The sequence below is a fragment of the Triturus cristatus genome, chromosome 8, assembly GCF_964204655.1.
Source record: "Triturus cristatus chromosome 8, aTriCri1.1, whole genome shotgun sequence".
Classification (NCBI taxonomy): domain Eukaryota; kingdom Metazoa; phylum Chordata; class Amphibia; order Caudata; family Salamandridae; genus Triturus; species Triturus cristatus.
Window position 1 is genome coordinate 768375523 of NC_140591.1, and position 21562 is coordinate 768397084.

Here is a 21562-nt window from a genome sequence, read left to right on the forward strand (position 1 = left end):
TTTTCTAAGTTTTTGAATTTAACACATCACAAATATTTGCAGTAGCTTTCTGGTCCTGACGAAAGCTAGGATACAGTCTATCCAAGAGCTGAAACATGTTGACCAGTCTTTTCTAACACAGTTATTCTTTCAAACTGTTACAGCACTGTCTTGTTTTATTTTGGTATCCAGGCAGCACCTCATTAAAAACATTTTTGTGCCTGGCTAACCAATTTTAACTAGCACATACCTTCATCACTAGCACTGCATACATCACTCCTTATCATTTATCCGGTGGTTCCTTCGATCTAACCAGTACTTCAACAGATACATTTGGGACACATTTTTGAACCAATATCTACGTCCATCTGGTAGAGTATGGTTCTCTGGTGAAGTTCCCAGGTTCCCAAATGATGAAGCGAGCCACTTGTTGTGGGTGATGGGAATCTTTCTCATACATACATACACGCACCTATTGGTATATTTGGTACCTCGTTGACAGCAGGCAAATCTGGATCAGTACTTACTAAATGGTTATGTCACGGTCACTTAACTTCCCTTGACTCACAGTTTTTCTTTTTTGTATACATGTGTTGAATTGGGGATTACAAACTGTTCGAGTCCTTAAACTACATCCCTTAGACCCCTACTCTTTGTGAGATATTTTTATTAACAAATACTTTAATGACACCAAAAGATCAAAAATCCAATAAGTGGAACAGGGGAACTTAATTTTATTTTATTAAGTTTTAAATAAAAGTAGTTTCAAAAAGCATTAAGGGTCAACTGCAGTCATCTGGTTCCGCTTGACAGGTACCTAGGCGTGATTTAAAGCTGACCGTGATGGAATCCTGGTCAGACACAGAAAGCAGGTTCGACCTGGGCGGAGGTTTTTTGTTTTCAGACTACATCTCTGAAATGGGAGCCAAAATTCTTCAGTGGGACAAAGCAACAGGATGTGGGCTAAAAGTGCACCCACACCCAATGCCTTTGTCCTGCTTTGGGAGCTGCTTTCACATGTCATCGGGGGACTTTTCAGCAGCTAGGCAATAGTTTTTGGAGTCTTTTCACTGTAAGGACATGTTAAACATATAAAATGTACATTTCCTACTTTAAATATCATACAGCCTGCCTTATGGGCAGTAAGGCCTACTAGTGAGTGACATATTAATATTTTAAAGTAAGTATTAGGCCTGGTAAAAAGGGGTTAGTTTGATAATGTTGAATTTGCAGTTTTAAAACTGCACAGCCAGGCTACAATGGTAGGCCTGCAGTCATGTTTGCATTGCCACTGTAGTGAGTGGCCCAATGAGTGCTGCAGTCAACTAGTGGCATTTAACTCATAGGCCTCGGGTACACCTCGCACCATATATACTACGGACTTATCTGTAAGTAAAATTTGCCAGTTAGGAGTATTGCCAATTTCAAAATGTTTTAGGGATTAGAGCACATGAAATGACACCTGGTAAGCAAAGTCACAGAGCATAGAGTCAAACCAGTAGCCTTAAAAAAAACAGGGGGTGGTCATGCAAAAAGAGGCATTTTCCAACAGCCAAACAAATTGAGGATGGTCATGCAAAAAGAAGTATGTTCCTACAATCATGTGTAACCCATAGGAAACCATGGCTGGTCCAAAACAGAAAAACAGTAGAGTGTAAAACAAACGTTTTGTGTGAAAAAAATGGCCCAATTACATTTAATCTCATTACTCCAATTCTTTTTCGTTTGCAAGTATGGCCTTCAATAAGGTGTTTTTGAAGTGTTAAATAAAAATAGCTCCAAAAAGTATTAACGGTCAACTGTGGTCATCTGGTTGCGCTTGACAGGTACTTAGGCATTATTTAAGGCTGACAGTGATGGAAAGCTGGCTGGATACAATAACTAGGTTCGACCTGGGCAGAAAGTTTTACCTTCTGACTTATTCTCTGTAATGGAAGTCAAAACTCCTCGTGGGTGAGAAGTGCTCCACAAGATAAGATAGCCATCGTACGAGGTCACGGTGAAGCCATTGAAGTTGGCAGGAAAGCTGAGAGCAGGAGAAATTCAAAATTTGCACCCAAGGATGGTCCCTCACTGGAGGGATACTTTTAGTGTCTTTGCCAAGTGAAGATTTCTATGTTCGGAATTAGTCACTTTTTTGGAACTCTGATTTCTCCAGCAGGAAAAGGCTGCAAGCTGCAGAGAAACAGAGTTCAACAAAACTAGATAACTCCTGCACGACATCCTACTGAAACTGATTTACTGCTGCAGGAATGCTCAGAGAGGGAACAATCTTTGGCCCAGTGGCAACACATCTTCATTGGATTGACTTGACAGGTTTGTCCTAGTCCTCCAGGGGTCTTTGGAGCCAGAAAGTTTCTAAGTTCCTAGTTTTTCAGGCCATTAACAGGATTTTACTTTACCACAATCAAGAGTCCCTGGACCTCAGGAACAGCACTTGCGGCCAAGACTCACTCCAGCAGAAACCAACAGCAGGGTCTTGGTCAGGTTTAGTTGGAACTGACAGCTGGGCTCTTCAGGAAATGGGGCTTCTTGCAGCTTTTTGTAGCCCTGTAACTTAACAGGAAATTATCCAACTGACACCTGGTGTCCACTTCTTTGTCCAGGGTAAAGGTGAGACCAGGTCCAACCTTTCAGGTCCCCTCAAAGGTCTCAACAGCAGGTAGAGTCCTTCTTCTGCCTTCAACAGGTCCAGCAGTGTTCTCAAGAGTATGCCTAGAGGTGTCACATTAACGCATGGCACTAGCCTATGTGTGGGGGTGTCTCCTGCCCCTCCCTAGCCAATATAGCAAAAGTTCCCTGTGGTAACCCTACCCACTTTTACAGCAGTTCTTGTGTACCCTGCTGCAAACAATCCCGCAATGTCCCACTCTGTCCAAAACAAAAAAGGGGGAACCCTTCTCCCTCTGTGCAGAAAGTATTTCCACACCCCAGAGGTGTGGCCAGGGAAATGAGTAATCCCTCCTGTGTCATCACTTCAAACCAGTTGTGGGGGTAGGCCGACTCCCCCGAGATTGGTTTCTGCCTGACTGGGGCAATAAAGAAGGGCCCTGCGTAGGTGTCAGCTCATAAAGAAGGGCCCTGCGTAGGTGTCAGCTCATCAGAGATCCCGGTGCTAAGCAAAAAACTTCAAAAATGCTCCACAAGGTCCTGTCCATACTTAATGTGTATATAAGACCACTTTCCATCAACAATTCCTGTATAATTATCAATGCGTAAGTCGAAGCTGACATAGTTAACTGAAGGGAGAATTGGAAGAAAGTATTTAAGTAATCAAATTAACGGTCAGTCACCGGGCCATTTTCTTCTCATCCTTTTCTAGAGCCAGTTCTTGACAAAGCCAGGATCAACTTCAAGCCTGCATCCACTACAACACAGGGGATGCAGAAATGCAACACCTAGTGCATGATTGACCAAGTGCATGGATTGCTCACCGACAGCTCTTAATAGTTAGTGATAGCGAAAGATGAAACTGATTTGCAGCTCTCAAGATACCCCCTAAAAGGCACCATGCACCTTTGCCAAGTACCCAGCTGGGCAAGCGGAGCTGTGATGAGGCAGTAGGACATTAGCTGTGCATTCTGCCTAATCCCCTAGCTTTGGAGACAGAGACAGGGTGTCCCATATTAGGGCGTCCAATCCATACAAGCCTATGATAGGCTGGCAGGGTCTAACACTTTTGTTGCTGGATATTATCTACTCATTCAATGCTTCATATTACCTTGCCTTTACAGATACGCTTAGTTATTGTCAGTTCTTTCTCACTTTTGTGTCTCTTTTTATTACGCCACTTTCATTCATAATCTGCCTTGTAACCCCATCACCGAAGCCATTCAAATTATCCATCCTTCTGTCTCCCTGTCCTTCTTCCAACAATTTGTATTGATCTCTTGACCTTTTCTTTTGTTTGAAACTTCAATTTGTCTGTGCCTCAGAACCACTGATTCCCATATTTAACACTGCACCACTGCTGCTTTTGAAACTGCTGGTTCATGTTTTTCTCACACCCTTTACCCCCCGAGTGGGCATTACCATACTTTCACCCCTCTTGTATTCCTTCTGGCTCTTCCTGTCTTTCCTACTTTGAAATTTCACTTTATCTCCTTTACCCGTCTTTTCTCCACATCATTTTTAATTGTCAATTGGTTCCCTTGACCTCTCTTTCCCATATGCGATGGTTTCAACATTTTACTCAGTTCAGACCCTAAGCATCTTCTCCTTTACTTGTCCTTTGCCACTTTAACCTCCACCTATGTTCTTCCCAATACTCCTTTTCCATCAATTCATGATTTGTATTGAAATGGACAGAAGGGTGGGAAGATCGTATCTCCCTATACGCTGGCGACATCCTGATGTTCTTGGCGTCACCGAGGGCTTGGATAAACAGGGTCCTTGACATATTCAACACCTTCGGTAGGTATTCCAGATATGCCATCAACTGGACCAAGTCATGGCTATTCGTATTAAGGGGAGGTTTCCCACTCCTGCCCAAGGGGTGTAGAGTATCAGAAGCAATGGATGGCTTTAAATATCTAGGAATATACATCCCCAAAGATCCTAAATTGTATTAGGACCATAATCTCCTGCCACCATTGCGGCGAATTTGGAGTTATGTGGAGCACTGGAGGGCTGTCCCTGTTGGGCAGAGCAGCACTTTTTCAAATGATGTCTCTGCCCCGCTTCTTATATATGTTAACTAATGCACCGCACCGATTCCAGCGTCCTATTTTGCGGTAATAGAGAGCGAGCACAGAGCTCTCCTCTGAGACAAAGAGAAACTGCGGATATCCTATCCTAAACTGGTTCACGGGTGGTACGACGAAGGGATTGGGCTCCCAGACACTAAAAGATACTACTGAGCTGCGCATCTGGTGGCTATTAACCATTGTATATACTGGCCACCCAATGGCCCAGGATACCAAATGTATAGATGGCTTTTACCGGCTGGGCTCCTATGAGAGGGCATTATACTCTAATCCCACTAAACTGCGAGGCCTACATTACACTCGGTCCAGACGTGGCACACAACACATAAAAGCCTGGGATGGGATAAAAAAATCACGCAGGCCACCCCCCTATGGGATTCCTACCTGTTAGGAACACTTCACAACATGAGGGGGTTTGATAAATGGGATGCGATTGGATTGTCCAGGATGGGCGACCTGTGGAAAGGGGGTGGGGTGGTAGAATTCTCCGTGCTGCGGCGCGAATACAAACTAGCAGACTCAGAACTATTTAGATACTACCAAGTTAGACATGCCTTATATACCTAAATCCCACCGGGGAAGATACTACCTGAGGCAATGCCGCTGGAGGATAGACTCCTTGATAGCTATATGCCCAAGAAGTCGGTATCCCTTAACTACCGGAAGTTAATAAATCATGCATCTGATCCTCTAATACGGCTCCGGGAACAATGAGCCACAGACCTAGTAGAACTGGATGAGGAGAACTGGACGGAGGCACTTTCATCCCCCAGGGAGGTCGCGATTTCATTGCGGCTTCAACTGGTGCAACTAAAAATCTGTATTCTTCCTACATTTTAGATGGCCTGCTGAGCAGGGGTCCTAAAATGAAATTTGAGCTGGGCACATAAATGATGCAGAATAGGCGATGTCCTCGGAAATTCACAAATGTGTGAAAAAAAAGGATAATTTACTGTGATCTGGGACTGATTTATGGGGACAATGGACCTTTACCTCAGTCATCTGTATGTTAATACCTTGGTACTGTATTACTTGTAATGGATCTTCAAATTGTGTTTAATGGTTTGTTGGTTGGGCTCCATGGTGAGTTGTAATGGAATGCAGATGTGTTCTCCTCTTCCTGGAGTTTTACTGTTGCCGCTGCGAGGTTGCACTACGTGGTGTCATTTATTGCATGTAAAAAAGAGATAAATATTTTTTTAAACGGTGCAGAACATATATTACACCTGGCACCCAATATATAAGTGGAGAGGCAGCAAAATCCCTTCAGCAATAAGTACTGCAAATTTGCTGAATTGGCCAGAGTTTATTGGCAGAGCTGAGGGAAGTAAGCTGGTTCCTGTGGTGGGCTGTCTGGGCCCGTGTCAGAGCAATCTGGCTTCTGGTATAGAGTCAGATTGACAAACCAGGAGCAGAGCTGTGGTGTTTGGCATGCTGCAGGTCTGTGCCATCTGTCACTCTGTGTGTATGATTTGATCCAGCGTTTTCTGGGCCCACTTGCTTAACATTTGGTCCTCCAACAAACCTTTCTTTCAGACTGGGAGGTGATGGGAGTTAGCATTAACATCAATCAAAATTCAACTAACTGTGCAGTCCATTTGGCCACACAATGAGGACCAGGAATTGGTAACTTGGGTTCAGAAGATTTATTACAAATTAATAATCAAATTCAAATACACTACTTGCAGTACCATGCTGTAAAGATACAGGGATTCCCAAACGCTTGAAGAAATTAAGGCATACTGGTATCAAACAAACAAGCAATTCAGTAACAGCAATGCAGAGCAGTAGCATCAAAATCTGGTGCTCAAAAAATAATCTAAGACTCTCTCTCCCATTCATTAGCAATTTAGAATTTCAATGTCCAGCGAGTGGTTTAGGAAAACGAACCCTAGCAACTCAGGGGAAAGTCCATGAAGGAAGTCAGGTCAGGAGAAAAAGAAATCATGCGGGGAAGCATTAGCTTCTCAGAAGCTAGGTCAAGAATCTTCTATGGGTCAGGAATAAGTGTTAGCCTAAGCCACATGCAAGCAAGAATCGAAAGGAAGCATTGAGGTATATAACCTCTCAAAGTCCATTCAGTTGGTTGGGAATCAGGAAATGTGTCTGCAAAGAATCTGCAAGGGGTCGGCAAAGCATCTGCAAGGGATCTGAAAAGGGTCTGCTCAGAATCTGAGTAAAAGTCCAGGGGGTAACAGTATATTATAATGTGCAAAGTCCATTAAACAAACACACCCTTTGTGTGCATCATCAAGGGTCCATTGTTTCAGTCCTATTCTCAGGTAGCAAATGGTTGCTCTATAAGATCATCATATGCTGAACGTTGGATCTACATCAGTTTATCACACTCAGAGCAAGTTCGACACATTACTTTCAGGCCTTTCAGTTACTGCTCTGGTTTTCCATGTACCACCATCAAGTTCTTCTTCTCGGGCTCTTTCTCTCTATCACTAGTACAGGAATGTATCTATTCTACAACTATCAATGCATGTGAATGCCTGCAAGAAATGTTGATTTAGCAGTAAATTACATCAGCATTTTATTCACCATAGTGAAATGCAGGATTACAAAAGTAAATGTAAGTATTACTTAAATGGTGCACATCTAATATGTGTGTGCACATTTAAGCAGAAATGAATATACATTTCTAATGCATTAGGTTTCATACTACATGTAAAATTCAATAGAAATTAATGTATTCAACTGTATGTATGACTGAGAACTACATTTAAATAAAATATATGGAATGTTGATGCACACATTACATAAATCTTTTATTGTTTCTTTAGAGTTACATTCTGCATGTATGAAGGTGATTTTAATCATGTTTTCAATTCAATTTATGTTATTCACACATTAAAAAAGTCACATTGCATCTCCATAGTGAGTGCTTTGTCTACTGAATGAGTAGGGTTCTTTATTAATCGCACTTACTTATGGTAAGACATTTATGTGAGTAAGTTCTCTAATCCTACAGTGAAGGCACTCTTTAATAATGTCAAGTGCAACACTAACATTAGTTCATTTAAACCATACATGAACATGTGCTAAGTGAACTTCCATTAAGTATTGGTTGAGTCTCTATTGACATTTCTGTGACGTGTGAGGGTGGACAAAATTGTGCTGCACCAATTTCTATAAGCATGGGTTTCCTGCCATGTGTTATGGGTCGGGGCAGTGGTGGATCCGGAGATGGAGGGCAATCAGATATATTTTTTCAATGGCTAGATCGCTGGGGGGAAGGGTGTCTGAAGCTTTAAGCTTCCTCATATTGGTAATGAAATTATCGTTTGTCTACAGAAAGGAATGATGTAGGAGGCACCAAAAACTAACTGTGACAAGTCCAATATTTGGAAGCCATTGGTATAGCTATAGTTGTTTCATGAAAATGAAAAGTTTGACTCCGGTTTGAGTTGAAATCCTCAAAACCTGGACAAAATGGTGTCAAACCATGGAGGGCTGCACATCCATATCAATGACAGAATGTGCATCACATAAACAAGTAAAATAACTATTGCTGTCTCAAGTTTGCTGCTGCAAGATTGGTGTGACCTGTCTGCTCCCTGAATATGTAAAGTCTCTGTAACTTGAGAGGCAGCTGTTCTGTGTGACCACATAAAACCATCTCTTGGAGAGAAGTCCATAATCCAAGTTTGTTAGAGCTAGCATAATTTTGCCTTTTCTACTCTACCCTTTCAAACACTTAATCAGACACAGCACATCTATGTAACAAGTACAGAAAGCAATATGATTGGTCTAACTTTCATTTTCTTCCACCCACACATGCTGTTCCTCCCACCACACCATGAACATACAGGTGTAACTTGGAGCAAAACAATTTCCCGTAGCAATATCCATCATATTGCATTCTGGACTTGTTACATAGACGATCTGTTCATAATTTGGGAGGGCCCCAAACACGAACTAAGTAACTTCATGAAACATATTGCCCAGAATGATCTTGGCCTTTATTTCACACACAAGATTCATAACACAGAGATGGACTTCATTGATCTATCCGTCAAGATAGTTCATGGGAGTATACAAACTAGTTTATACCATAGGAGCACGGGAGGGAATGGCATTCTTCATGGTAACAGCCATCACTCCCAAAAGTTGAAGTGGAGTATCCCATATGGGGACCCGTTAAGGGCCAAACGAAATTGTAGTACAATACAGAGTTTCAGTGAGGAAGAAGGGCACATGACATCCAGATTCACAGCTAGGTTATGTGGCTATAAGGTTCTAAGAGCTGTTAGCAGCAAAGCTGCCCGGGCATCCAGGGAAAGTCTATTAGCTAAAAAAGAGACGAAGAAGTAGGACCCACATGTGGTCAGACTTATCACCACTGACATTAGTGAATCTGGTGCCTTGAGAAAAATGCATAACAGACATTGGTACCTGGTTAAGACAGACCTGGTCATTGGTAGTTAATGCAACCTCATCCCCTAGTGACTTACTGCAAATCCAAATCTTTGTGGGATTTTTTGGTACACAGCTCTACTAATACACGAGCAGACAGGGGAGGTTGGCTGCAGGAACACAAATGATTTTACAAGTGTGGTAGGTGCAATGCCTGTAAAGGGAGCATCAACCAGAAAGAGTATTCACTACCCACAGCAAAGACACGCCGCATTAATACGTTTATCACAATTGGAAGAGATTATGTGGTCTATGTCGTGCAGTGTCCATGTGGGTATCAATATGTTGGCAGTACCATATGCCCGTGGAAAAGAGAGTTATGGAACACTATAGAGCTATCAAAAATTTTAATGTAAATTTCCCAGTTGCTAGACATTGGGCGAGAGTCCATAACCAGAAGGCTGATCTGCTGTCATATTTTGGTGTTGACAGGGTCCTAAAGAATACACGTGGAGGAGACAAGGAAAAGAGACTCAGACTCTTGGAAACTGTTTGGGAGTATATCCCCGGGCGGCCTCAACGAGGATGAGGAATTGCATGTCCATATCAGATGATGTGACAACTGACGTGTGCTGGTTCTATCTCTTCTCTCCTTCCCTGTTGCTCTGATTATGAGTAGATATTTTCAACTTCTCTGCTCGCTAATTTTTATACATAATTATTCCTCTATGTATATTGCTTTCTTTCTTTTCACTCATGGTTTTGATGGCTTCACAGACACAATAATTTTCCAATAGTGGAGAGATAGGATCCTTTGCACTTTCTGTCAGTGTGTGTGTGATCTTTTTATCTTCATGTGAGTGGGTGTGTGTGCCGTTTGTTTTTAAGTTTCTTATTTTTTTTATATGAAGCAGGCCTTCTGTCTGTGTGGGGTGACTCAGGTTTTTAGATAAGATGATAATTTGATCCTTGCTGTAGTCCATTAATCACAGGAGCCATTTCTAGAGGGGTGGACAATTTAGCCACTTGGCTGGTTATTGTCACCTTGTTATTCATTTATGAAGCTGTATTACTTTTTCATAATTGTATTAGCTCACAGCCACTAGGAGGGTCCATGGTAGTTAGTTAGTTCAGCCACTAGGCTGTTAGTCTTTTACAATATGCGGGGCATTTTAATAGGGAGACAGCTTTCATAAGCTGCACAGAATTATGTGTACTATTTGGTCACTTGAAAGTGATTCTGTTTCGATTACAAATTTTACCTATACGGTGCTTTGACCACACTAGTTCTCCCTTGCACATGAGATGTGAAGATCCCGTATAGATTTTACTTTTTTGTTAAGAGATGAAAAATAATATTGTTAAATAATATTTTTAAATGCATTACGATTCATTTTCTGTTTTACGACTATATCTGAATTACAATCAGCTAAAGCAATAACCATGAAGTAATGCTTGTTTCATGTTCCTTTATTCCTGCCGTAATGCAAAGAATTTCTTTTATGTCCATAGGACCATTTGACCTTTTTTTCAAGGGTGATTGGGCACAGTGGATTTTTTATTGGCCATGCTGAATCCCAAGTGAGGGTGAAACGCGTTGCCACAATAAATCCTTCAAAATGGGATCTGTGGAGTGCAAGTGTACTGGAGTCATACCCTTGACCCTAGTCTCTTTGGATATTGCAAAACAGGCCCTGCACCTGCTTGCTCGCACCTGCGCCGCCTTTGGTGGACACGGCTGGATTAAGCTGCAGAATATCCTTTACTTGGCAGTCACCAGTAGGTAGTTAAAGTTAGGACCATGTTTCCATAGAAAATCGCTTTTTGACTTCCCTATATCTTTGTTGCCGTTCGACGAATCCTCATAAATTTTCCCAAATAAATGCCCCGGCGATTCTTTCTGTGCGTGGAAAGTTTCGGGGTAACCCGTCAAGCAGGCGCCGAGAAAAATGGGGGTAAAAAAATGTGCATTTCCCATGTTAATTGCCCTAGGAATTTTAGACGAGACTACAGCCCGAACAACTGAACAGAATTTTTTTAAAATTGGCAGAAAAGTAGCTGTTGTTGCAGAAACTGACCTTTTTGTGAATGGGTGTAAATCTGTTCAGTAGTTGTGGAGTTATTAGAAGAAATTCAAATTTGTAGATATAGGGACGCTGATCCTCCGAGGATTGGGCAGTCCCCATGCTGAAATCTGATTGGCTACCAAAACTTCAACCAGCAAGTGTTGGCAGGCTTCTTTGGACTCTACCATAGTCAAGTCCCCAAAAACTTTTTAAAAAAGAGAACGGGCAAGGTAGGTATACCCTGACCCCCTAGGCCTCTTGGGGGGGTTCCAGAGGGACTCTACCAGGGTAAAATAATGTTTTTTAAAACAAAATTAACACAAATGCGTGATAGGGTCGCAAATTTGTTTAAAAAAGTTTTTAAAAAACAAGCCGACCCCCCACCTTGTTTTTATTACAGCCCTCGGGTGGGCCAAGTCCTGGGGTCATCATATAATAATGGGAGGATTGGGTGCACGGGTCCAACTTCTAGGGCTTATAAAAGCCCTGGGGACCGCCACCTCCCCTGGGCTAGTATGTATAAATTAATGTGTTGGGGCCCGCGTGCCCCCCCTGCAGTGCTGGAGACCGCCACCTCCCTGGGGCACATTTGAAAATATGTATGTGGGCTGGCCCACACCCAGGGTACTGCCACCTCCCCCGAGGAAAATACAGTAAAAGAATGCAGGGAGTTCTGCGGCCCGGGGATCACCACCTCCCTGGGGCAGTTTATTGAAAATAAGGGAGGGACACGCGCCCACCCCTGCAAACCTGTGGACCGCCATAAAATAAAATAAAATAATGTAGGGGGGCCGTCGCGTAGCAGTGGTGTGGCGTGGTGTGGCATGCAGGGATGCAGAGTAGAGCTGGGTGGTGTAGAGTGGAGTATGCATGGTGTGGTAGTAAACTGCCATCATAGACAGCACATTTTCAATTGAAGTGATCATTACATTTGCACAGACAAACAGCTTTAGTGATAACATTTTACAGTGCACAAAAGATAATGTGTGGAAATGGCATCACCTATTGTATTGATTTGTTTTGATCGTATTAAAATATTTGTTTCTAACACACTTCAGAATTAAGAAAAAATTTGCTTCATTTATGTTCCTAATTCTGATATATTCTGACATACTTGCACAGTTCATTCACATGTTGTTGTGTGCTAGAAAAAAAAAAACCTTTCCTACCCCAGTGGCAAGATTGTCACATAAATCCTCTCATTTTGAAGTCAGAGAACGAAAAGTAAACACAAAGCTCATTGGAAGACAGAGCCTGACATACCCAGTGCCCAGATACCCCCAGGACAGGGCCCAGATAACCCCGGGGGTGACAGTCCTGCACTATACGAATGTTGATTGATTCATTGATTGATTGTCATTTGAACTCTGTATTTGAATGCACAGCAAATGTGACAAGATAAGAACAAGATTTACAGGCCTGTTTTCAAAAAGGAGCACTGGTGGAAGAATACAAGGGGAGTTTGTGTGAAAATGCTTTGCCCCTTGGGAGAGATGCGCTTACCCTGGACAGCCTAAAGCAAATAAAGTCAGCAAATGGAAAGCCAGAAAATGCAAGCTACATACCACAAAGCGAATGGTAAACAATGGGCAGCTTTCTGAATGTCCACAAAAAGTCTTAAGCAAACCTGACAGTAGTGCTGTTTGGTAGGTTTCAACCTAAAACTGAAACACTGAATTAATTGAGTTACATGTTAGTAACACCCTTGTAGGGTCTTCATAAGGATAGGAATCTGCAACATTTCGGAAGCAACTCCTAGTAACCGTCGTGGTAAGCAAGTGTCTCTTTGAAAATCTATCAGAATAGTGAAAAACTTAGATTCCAATCAATGCACGTGCTGGAATGTCTTGAATAATATATGGAGGAAAAGTTACAACAAGCATTGGTAAAGCCAATAGGTCTCACCTTTGGGATCTATTAGCTTTGCCAGTGCTTTTAGCCATGCAGCCTGATGCTGAGCCACATGGCTAAAGGATTACAAAAATACTTTTTGCATGCCTGCAGTGTCATTTTGAAGGTGCATATACCACACACGAGTGTATAAAGAAAAACATCAGCACCCTTTTTGAGGGAGTTTTTGTAACCAATCTGAGTTGGATTGGTAACTAAAAAAAGGCAAAAGTGTTTCTTTTTTTAGAACGGGTAAGGTAAGAAACAATGGGAGATGGAAGCAATGCTGGGGAGAGAGGCAATACAGTGGTACAAGTGGGGAGCAGAAGCATAACGGGGGCAGAGAGAAGCAAAATAGGGGTATGGGTGGGGAAGCAACACAGGGCTTGTGTGAGGAGATCAAATGAAAGACAGCAACGTGAGGTTGGTGGGGAGAAAGCGCATGGGAGAGAAGGATATGAGGGAGAGTAGGAGAAGATGCACACTGGCGAGAGAGAGTAACATGGAGCGTGGCAAAGTGGAGGAAAGAAGCACATTAGGTAAGCAGTTGGAAACCACATGGCCTCTTGTAGAGTGTTTAAGTGAATAAAACAAATGGCACCTGAAAAAGCAAGCAGTGAAAGGACACAGTAGTACATCCATTCCCCAGGCAAGGAGCAAACACAAGAAAAGGAAGGAAAGCCCAAAGACGCTAGCGAATAAAAAGCAAGCAAATGAGAGTGACAATGAAGCCAACCAATGGTAAGCAATGGGCAGGCTGTTAACCCACTTTAAGCAAACAATACTTCTCGAAACAGATGGTACATGCGCTGTTTTAGGCACGACAAAATTTGCCCAAATATAGTGGTGAAGCCACAACACAGAGCACCATGACTGTATTCAAATTATATCACTCTGAGCCATTCATGAACTCAATTACCCATAAATATATAGAAAGGGTGTGTTGGCATTCACAGTAGTTAATGTGTTGGTGTTTATGGTGGTCATATAGTCAGAAGGCTGCTTCAGAGCACCAATAAAAAAAGAACGTGATCACAAACCTCTGAAATACCCGAATGGAAAATTGTACTTATCCCACGGCAGACTTTAATATATCAGAAATACATGTATTTTTTCCATGATGGTCATTACTGACATTAACCTGACGAGTTATATGCATAAATGATAATGGCATTAGAGTGCATAGCTTCTTAAAAAACGTTCGGGTTCCTTAATTTGCCTTTTATTGTATGGCAGATATGATCAAATGTTTATAAACGCATGCATTTATCTCTCAAACATTTACTGCTGCTTTGCAGTGACATAAACATGAAGACAGACATGAATCTGTGGTTTAGATAAAAGAACAATCGACTCCAAACATACATATACAGGAATTTTTAATATATTTAGTAGTTTGTATCTCAGCTGCGACTAAAAAATACGGCCCATTACCAGGGGCGGCTCTAGGCTCATGGTGGCCCTGTGCAGGGAGCGCAGGTAGGGGCCCCGGAAGAGGGGGTCCGGGCGGGGCGGAGCTCAGGAAGGTGTTTTAATAAAACGTCCAGAAAAAGCGTTAGATGACCAGTACCTGCGGCTGCTCCTATCCTTCCGAATTCGTCTCAGAACAATAACATTTAGGAGGAGGAGGAGGGCATTGTGACACACGACGTGAGGGACTGGCACAGACGGCTGCAGGGCCATGACAGGACCTGTGTCCTCTGCATATGCGGGCAACGATGTAGTAAATAAGGGTTCGTTTTCATCCAGGTACACCAGGAAAACTGCAAAAGAAACAAATTTCCGCAACCTCAGCACATGACGCACTACTCATGTTTACCTACTGTTTACCAAAAACCTATCATGCTTCCCTTTCTTCCCTTTTTCACCTAAAATATTTTTTTTCTTTGTATTTAAAAAATTGTAACACTCACTGAGACACACCTTCCTACCACAGTTTGGCAATGTGTGACAGCTAGATGGCACCGCACGCGTCGTAACGTTCCGAGTCCGACCACCAGAAAGAATGCAGACTGATGACACACTCCACGCCGCACGCGGGAAGCAGTTTGAGGAGGTTGAGTCTGCGCAGATCACTCTATTCTCAGCTTCCGACGTCTGCCAGCCGCAACGCCCGCCTTGGTGAGATTGAAACACCCCGGCGCCACTTACTGCCAAAGTCGGACGGTGTTTTGCTGGACGCTATACCCAGCCTGCAACTGCGCATCTTCACTGCCTGGGCTGTACTGACGGTCAGTGATCGCGTTCAGCCAGAAAGGTGTATGTACTGTGGGAGGTAAAAGCTTTAGTCTGCGCAGGTGGCAGTGGAGCAGCCGGCAAAAGATTTCTAACTTGGACTTATTTGAGTGTTTAGTCAAGGTCATAATTCTGAGGAAGGAGGCAAGGCCATGCTTATAAACTACCCTTTCCAAGGGTGTGGTTTGTCCAGAGAACTCGAATAGAGGTTCCTATTCCAAGATAAAGCAGAAATCTTTCCTGTGAAGCATTCACAAGAGGAAGATGAGTTGAAACACATTTTTTCCCTATTTTTCGTCCTGTTCATTGTACAATGTTTTCTTTATTTTTGCTTCATGCAGTTGAATTCCATTAGATTCTTTGGTCTGGCTCTACTCTGTTCCATGTGCTTCGGAAAGTTTGGTTCCTGACTTATCTACTACAACAATATCTCCATCTTCACTCAAGGATTATCAAATTGCCACTTTATTGACCTTTGTGTTTTTTCATCTTAACTGGGACCCTCTTAAGGAGAGCATGTGATTACTTTAACATGTTAACTGTGCAAAGCTATATTGTGGATACTGGGAGGAGTCGCCTTATCCTCAAGAAATTAAGAGAGAAACTGGACAGACATTCACTGCGTCCAGTCTTTGACATAGGGCTGGAGAGATCCATGTTTACTTCTTACCAGGACAAACCTCTGCAAGAAAAAAAGAACTGATCCTATATGACAATCAGGCTGGACATCTTTGTTTCTAGATTTGTCCCCGATAGCTTAGCCCTAAGTGGAATTACTTGCACTGCACACCCTTAAATTCACATGCCCTGTAGCCACCTGCAACTTTCCTTTTGTGCTGGAACAAGAGCCGGCTATAAGAAACAATACTCCAATCAGGTAGACTCCACAGACTCTCTCTAATCTGTGACCCCTTTGAACATCTGATACTGCCCAGCTCCGTTCTTGCAAAGAATGCTTGATATGCTTTAGAGTGTTAGGAACTATATTTTTTGAAAGTGGCACACCTTAAGAAGGGCCTTTGGCTTACCATCGGTACATACACCTATAACTTGCATAAGAACTAGCCCGCAAGTGCCAATTGCTTGAATTAGTCTGGACTTCAGATGAAGCAGTGTAGCAACAGTAGGAAAGCACACTTGATCGGGAAAGGCTTTCAGGAGCTGCAATATTACTGCAAAGCTGTAGCTAAGACGGATTCTGCCATTTGTTGCATGCAACTCAAACGTGGTTTTAGCCCAGACCACAGAACTGTTAGCGCTGCTACTGTAGAAGTACAGAGGGGGTGGGGGTAACAAAAGGCAGTATATTCAACTATACTTCCTAACCATTGAGCTTCTGGGACAGATATGAAAAAGGGAATGTCTTCAGAGTTGTAGGCAGTGCCAATGTGGTGCATCTGTAGTAGCAAATCTGGTCCCAGGAAAGCAGGGCTTAAAAGTTTATTGATCCAATTTGACACCTGAGATTATTTCTAAATACAAGAAACATGCAGAAGAAGCATCCACTAGAAATATTATCAGTGAACTCTGGGGCAAACACCAGGAGACAGCATTATTGACAACAAAGAGACCCTAGCAAAAACTGATGATGTAATACACAATGATCCCATCCAAAGGGAAGGGCAGCTTAACTCACATAGTGGTTTCAGTGACATGTGAGAGAAGAAATGGCACCTCTCTCACCCGTGCAAGAAAGTAAAAACCAAAATCAGTGACACACTGGCCTTGAGAGAAGATTTTGAACCCTAAAATTCACCACACAACCACCACCCCTGCCTATCGGGCTGACAAGCTCACCAGGTCTGTTGACTCTCTACAAACCACCAACCGGAAGGAACACATTCAGATGGGAAATGAAGAAATGGAAAAACCAAGACAACAAGCCTGCTCTGTCCTTGCAGGAAGAATCTGAAACAGCATACCCATAACCATAGGGGCTGACAAGACCAATTCTGCTCTCAGAACACAAGTGCCCCTGCAATCACTTTTCGACTGAAATTTACCCCTTGATCTTATATAGGGCTCCACTACCTTCCTGATCGGCTATATTTGTGCTGTACAAATAACACATAAAAAACACTGAAAGACGATATTTACTAACACCAAAGGCAGATTCCATGAAAGACCACACAAAGAGAGCCCAACTGTCAGTTACATCAAACAACCACATTGAGAAACACACCATCAATGACTGATGCACAAGCTCAAACATTGAACAGAGAAAAGAGGTACACCAAGCTGAAGAAAAAGAAACAGAGGAAGAGACAACATCGCTGTCACATCAGTTTGAGAGACAGGCACACCAACAGTCTGATAACTGGACCACAGACATAAACACGATGCAGAGTAAGTCATCACTGACACACCACATACTGAAATTTTAAGCGCATACTTATCGTGATAATTAAAGTACAACTTCCAAAATGCGAAGTACTACTGGCTTAAAAAAACTCACAACCCCCTTGAGGGCATCACACATCACACTGTGCTTTCCACTTGGCAGGTACAACAGCAATCGTACGCATGGAAATAGAGAGAATCAGTGGCGCACAAAAGTTTGCCATGGTTAAAGACAGACTGAGCTGAACAGATACGGCAACATCGGAAGTGACAGCATTACTGACACGAGAGGGAGACCGCCAGAGAGCCAATGGCATTGATGCCAAATACATTATAGGAGACCACATCGCTGGCATAAAAATAAATCGGTGGGGGTGGGGGGTGGTCGCGACTCAGCACTGACACAAGACACAGACACTAAAAGAGGGACACCGTAGGCGGAAGTGGGAGACTGATACTAATGAGAGTGACATCGAGGGAAAGCCGAGTAAAAATGAGAAACAGCAGCAAAGCACCCAAACAAATAAAGGCGCACTGACTTTAGAAACAAACACTAAAGTGACAGTATTGCTGCTACCAAAGAGACAGCGGCACTGAGACAGACACCAGGAGTGACACTGTCAAAACCAAAGACAAACACTGGGAAATGAACAATAATTAAAAGAAGAGCATTACCGATAACGAACAAAGATAACTGGGGAGAAAGTGACTGAAACTTAAAAGATCAACTTGGAGGTACCGAGGACGCCATGAGATGCGGGAGTTTTTAATGTAAATCATCTCAGAAACAACTAGCCAAGCAGGGGCGCCAGAGGCAGTGTAGAAACAACTAGCCAAGCAGGGGCGCCAGAGGCAGCGTATACTGACTCTGGTGCCGCAATAATTGAGACACTGGTGTCTAGGTTCAACTAAGAGACTGTAGAGACAAGCAATGGGACACACCTAAAGCAATCACTAACACGGTCCCTAAGGGGCGACAGGGTTTCAGACACTACAACACAGCATTACTGATGCTAGACAGTAGAGTAGGCTTTCTGACACCGGAGGTGCAGACGCCAGGAGATGCAGCAGCTGATTCCCCGGAGGACCACCTGTGGCGGTATTAGACACCCCAGCTAAACACCAGAAGAAACTGCATTATCCTCATCAGGATCAGAGGCAAACACTGAGAGGGGTGTCAGAAGAACCAGTCTCTGCTGATTGAGTACCGGAAAACTCGGTGGGATATGCAAGGAAAAACAGAAACTGGTGCAGGAAGAGGACGTAGCATCAATACAGACGAAATAACACCATAACAGCCAGCATTCCGATCCCCACAGAGACAGAAACACTAATAGGCAGCGTTACTGACCCAAAAAGAAAGACAAAATGACAGACAGCACTGACACATCCAGAAAAATACAGGGAGTAAAGGAACCCTGCATTCAGAGACAAACATGCCTGTTGCCCGCTTCATCCGCCTGGAAGGCAGATGTCTCACCTGCATCCAGTCACCGCAGACAGACGTGGTTCGGTATGCGGCCCTCAGGCCGATAAGAGCTTGTGACAGGGCTCGGCCGGACGCGGAGGCTCTCAGATCTCGCGGACGCCACCAGCTCAGCAGTAAAAGGCTTTGTCCCGAGCCGCGGACGGACAATAGAAGACCAGACAGACAGACAGAGCAAGATGGCGTCGGCGTCCGCGAGCGCGCCGCGCAACCGTTGCGGGGGAGGAGCGAATCAGGAATGAGGAACACAGGTGTGGGAAGGGGGGGTCATGGTCAGGGTGTTTGCAAGTTAGTGGAAGCCGGAGGCTGCCAAATCCCTGCCAGGGGCCGCCACGAATATGTATTGTATCCGATTCCTCGTGGCGGCCCCTGGGGTTTGGCGGCCCTGTGCAGGTGCACAGCTTGCACATGCCTAAGGCCGCCCCTGCCATTACACTAAAGGGAATAATAGGGTTGTGACGTTGTTTCCTATATCCATGCCACTGGAATTCTGCAGCAAGGGGGGGGGGGGCAAATTATGTGGCAGGGTAGACTAAAGTGTGTGGCAATACAATCCACATCATGCTACGTAATCAGGCACCTTCTGTGAGTGAGTATGTTTTAATAACTTTCACTCAAATTGAACTAAAGAAATGGTTAAAACGTGCAAATTATGCAGTAGATGATGGATTATGTGGCAAGAGTAGCAAATGTATAACTATACGGAAAACACTGCGGCCGCAGAATCACATAATTCGAGTGACTCTGCCTAAATCAAATTGGGTTAATTTTGCATTGTCTGTGCTAATTACAGCCCCACTCTTTTTTTACGATTTATTTCCTGCCTTCTGTGTCCAAGCTGACACCTGAGGTGTCCAGTGCTAGTTGGTTGGCGCTTTGCAAAATTATTAGGTGAGTGGTTTAGGCATTAGTCAGCAATTCAGGGGGATTGTACTCATTCTAGGGTCTTTTTGAAATAGTCTTAGATTCAGGAGCTGGGATGGGGCCCACCCTGCTACCTATTGACTGTAGAGTTAAATTCATGTCAACAAATACCAAATGCCTGTCTATACAAATATTGCCTTTTGGAGCTTTTCGCTCGCGTGATGCTTTTCAGCTATTAGCAGCAGTCAAAAGTATAGCGTTATTATACATGTGTGAAAAAGACGGAAGCAAACACGATCGCGCGAATTCCCCGACTGCCATAAAAGGCGGCTACTCGTTAAAACAGAAATACACGGGAGTAACATTAGATTTTGCAATTGCGTGAGTCAATCCCAGTCAGGCGGCTGGGCCCATAAGGGATTCTGTTACCGCAGTTACCGGTCTCTCTTGCTCGCAGCTGTTGCAGCAGGAAGTAGATCGAGCTCTGTAGCAGGGGATCACTTTTCAGGGAATAAAACGCATTACAGACATGGAGCTGGAGTCTGGAGACTTCGGAATATTGACTTTGCATCGATCACAAAGAGTATTCCTCCTCCTAACTGCTACAGCTGGGTTTGTCGAAAAGCAGTGCCGCTGGAATTATGTGGCAAAGGAACAAACAGTTATGAGGCAACTTTGACTAAATTACGCGGCAAAAAAAGAAATATTATGCAGCATGATAACATTTTATCTTGACTTGTTTAAACGTTAACAGTGTCTGCGCAAAGGTTTAATCTTGTTAGTACCAGTTTAACACTGTTGGAAAATGGCCCTCTCTGAAGGGTCAACCCAAATGATTTGCCCTCCCCTTCCTCTAACCTCGTTCTAGTGGGCTTTAGCACTCTGAGCACTTTACCACTGCTAACCACTGCTAAAGTGTATGTGCTCTCTCCTTTAAACATGTTAACATTGGCTCATAGCCAATTGGCATATTTAATTTACTGATAAATCCCTAGTTAAATGCACTATCAGTGCCTGTAAATTAAATGCTACAAGTGGACCTTCAGCACTAAGTTGCCCCCCCCCCCTTAAGAAGTCCCTTAGCCATGTCTCAGGCCTGCCACTGCAGAGCTGGTGCTGCATTTTACACTACTATGTCACCTTGGCATTTAAAACCCCTTTAGCAACACAAAAAGATGATGGACGGAACGCTGAACATTTTCAAACATTCACCCCCAGTACAGAGTTGGGCCTAAATCCATAATTTTTTTGCTCAAATATGCCACTCCAGTTTGGACCCAGCCTTACGCAAAACAGTCTTGACTCTGCTTCCCATGGGAAACATTGATCAGTTGTAGATCTGCGCAGCCTGAAGCCATATTGCTTCTCCGATAATATATCGGTCTTATCTGCCCACCGCATCAGCCTATTCAGAACTACTCTCCCTAGGACCTAAACCCCTGTATCCATCAATGAAATTGGTGTATAGCACTGGGGCTTTTTTTACAAGCATTTGAAAACATAAGCTACCCGTAAAATATTTTTTCGTAAACATTAGGGTGAATATTTGTGTTTTTAGTGAACTGTTCAATGAATATTTGAGGTATTGAATGATACACTCCATCCACCTTCTTTGCAACCAACCCTCAGTGCTC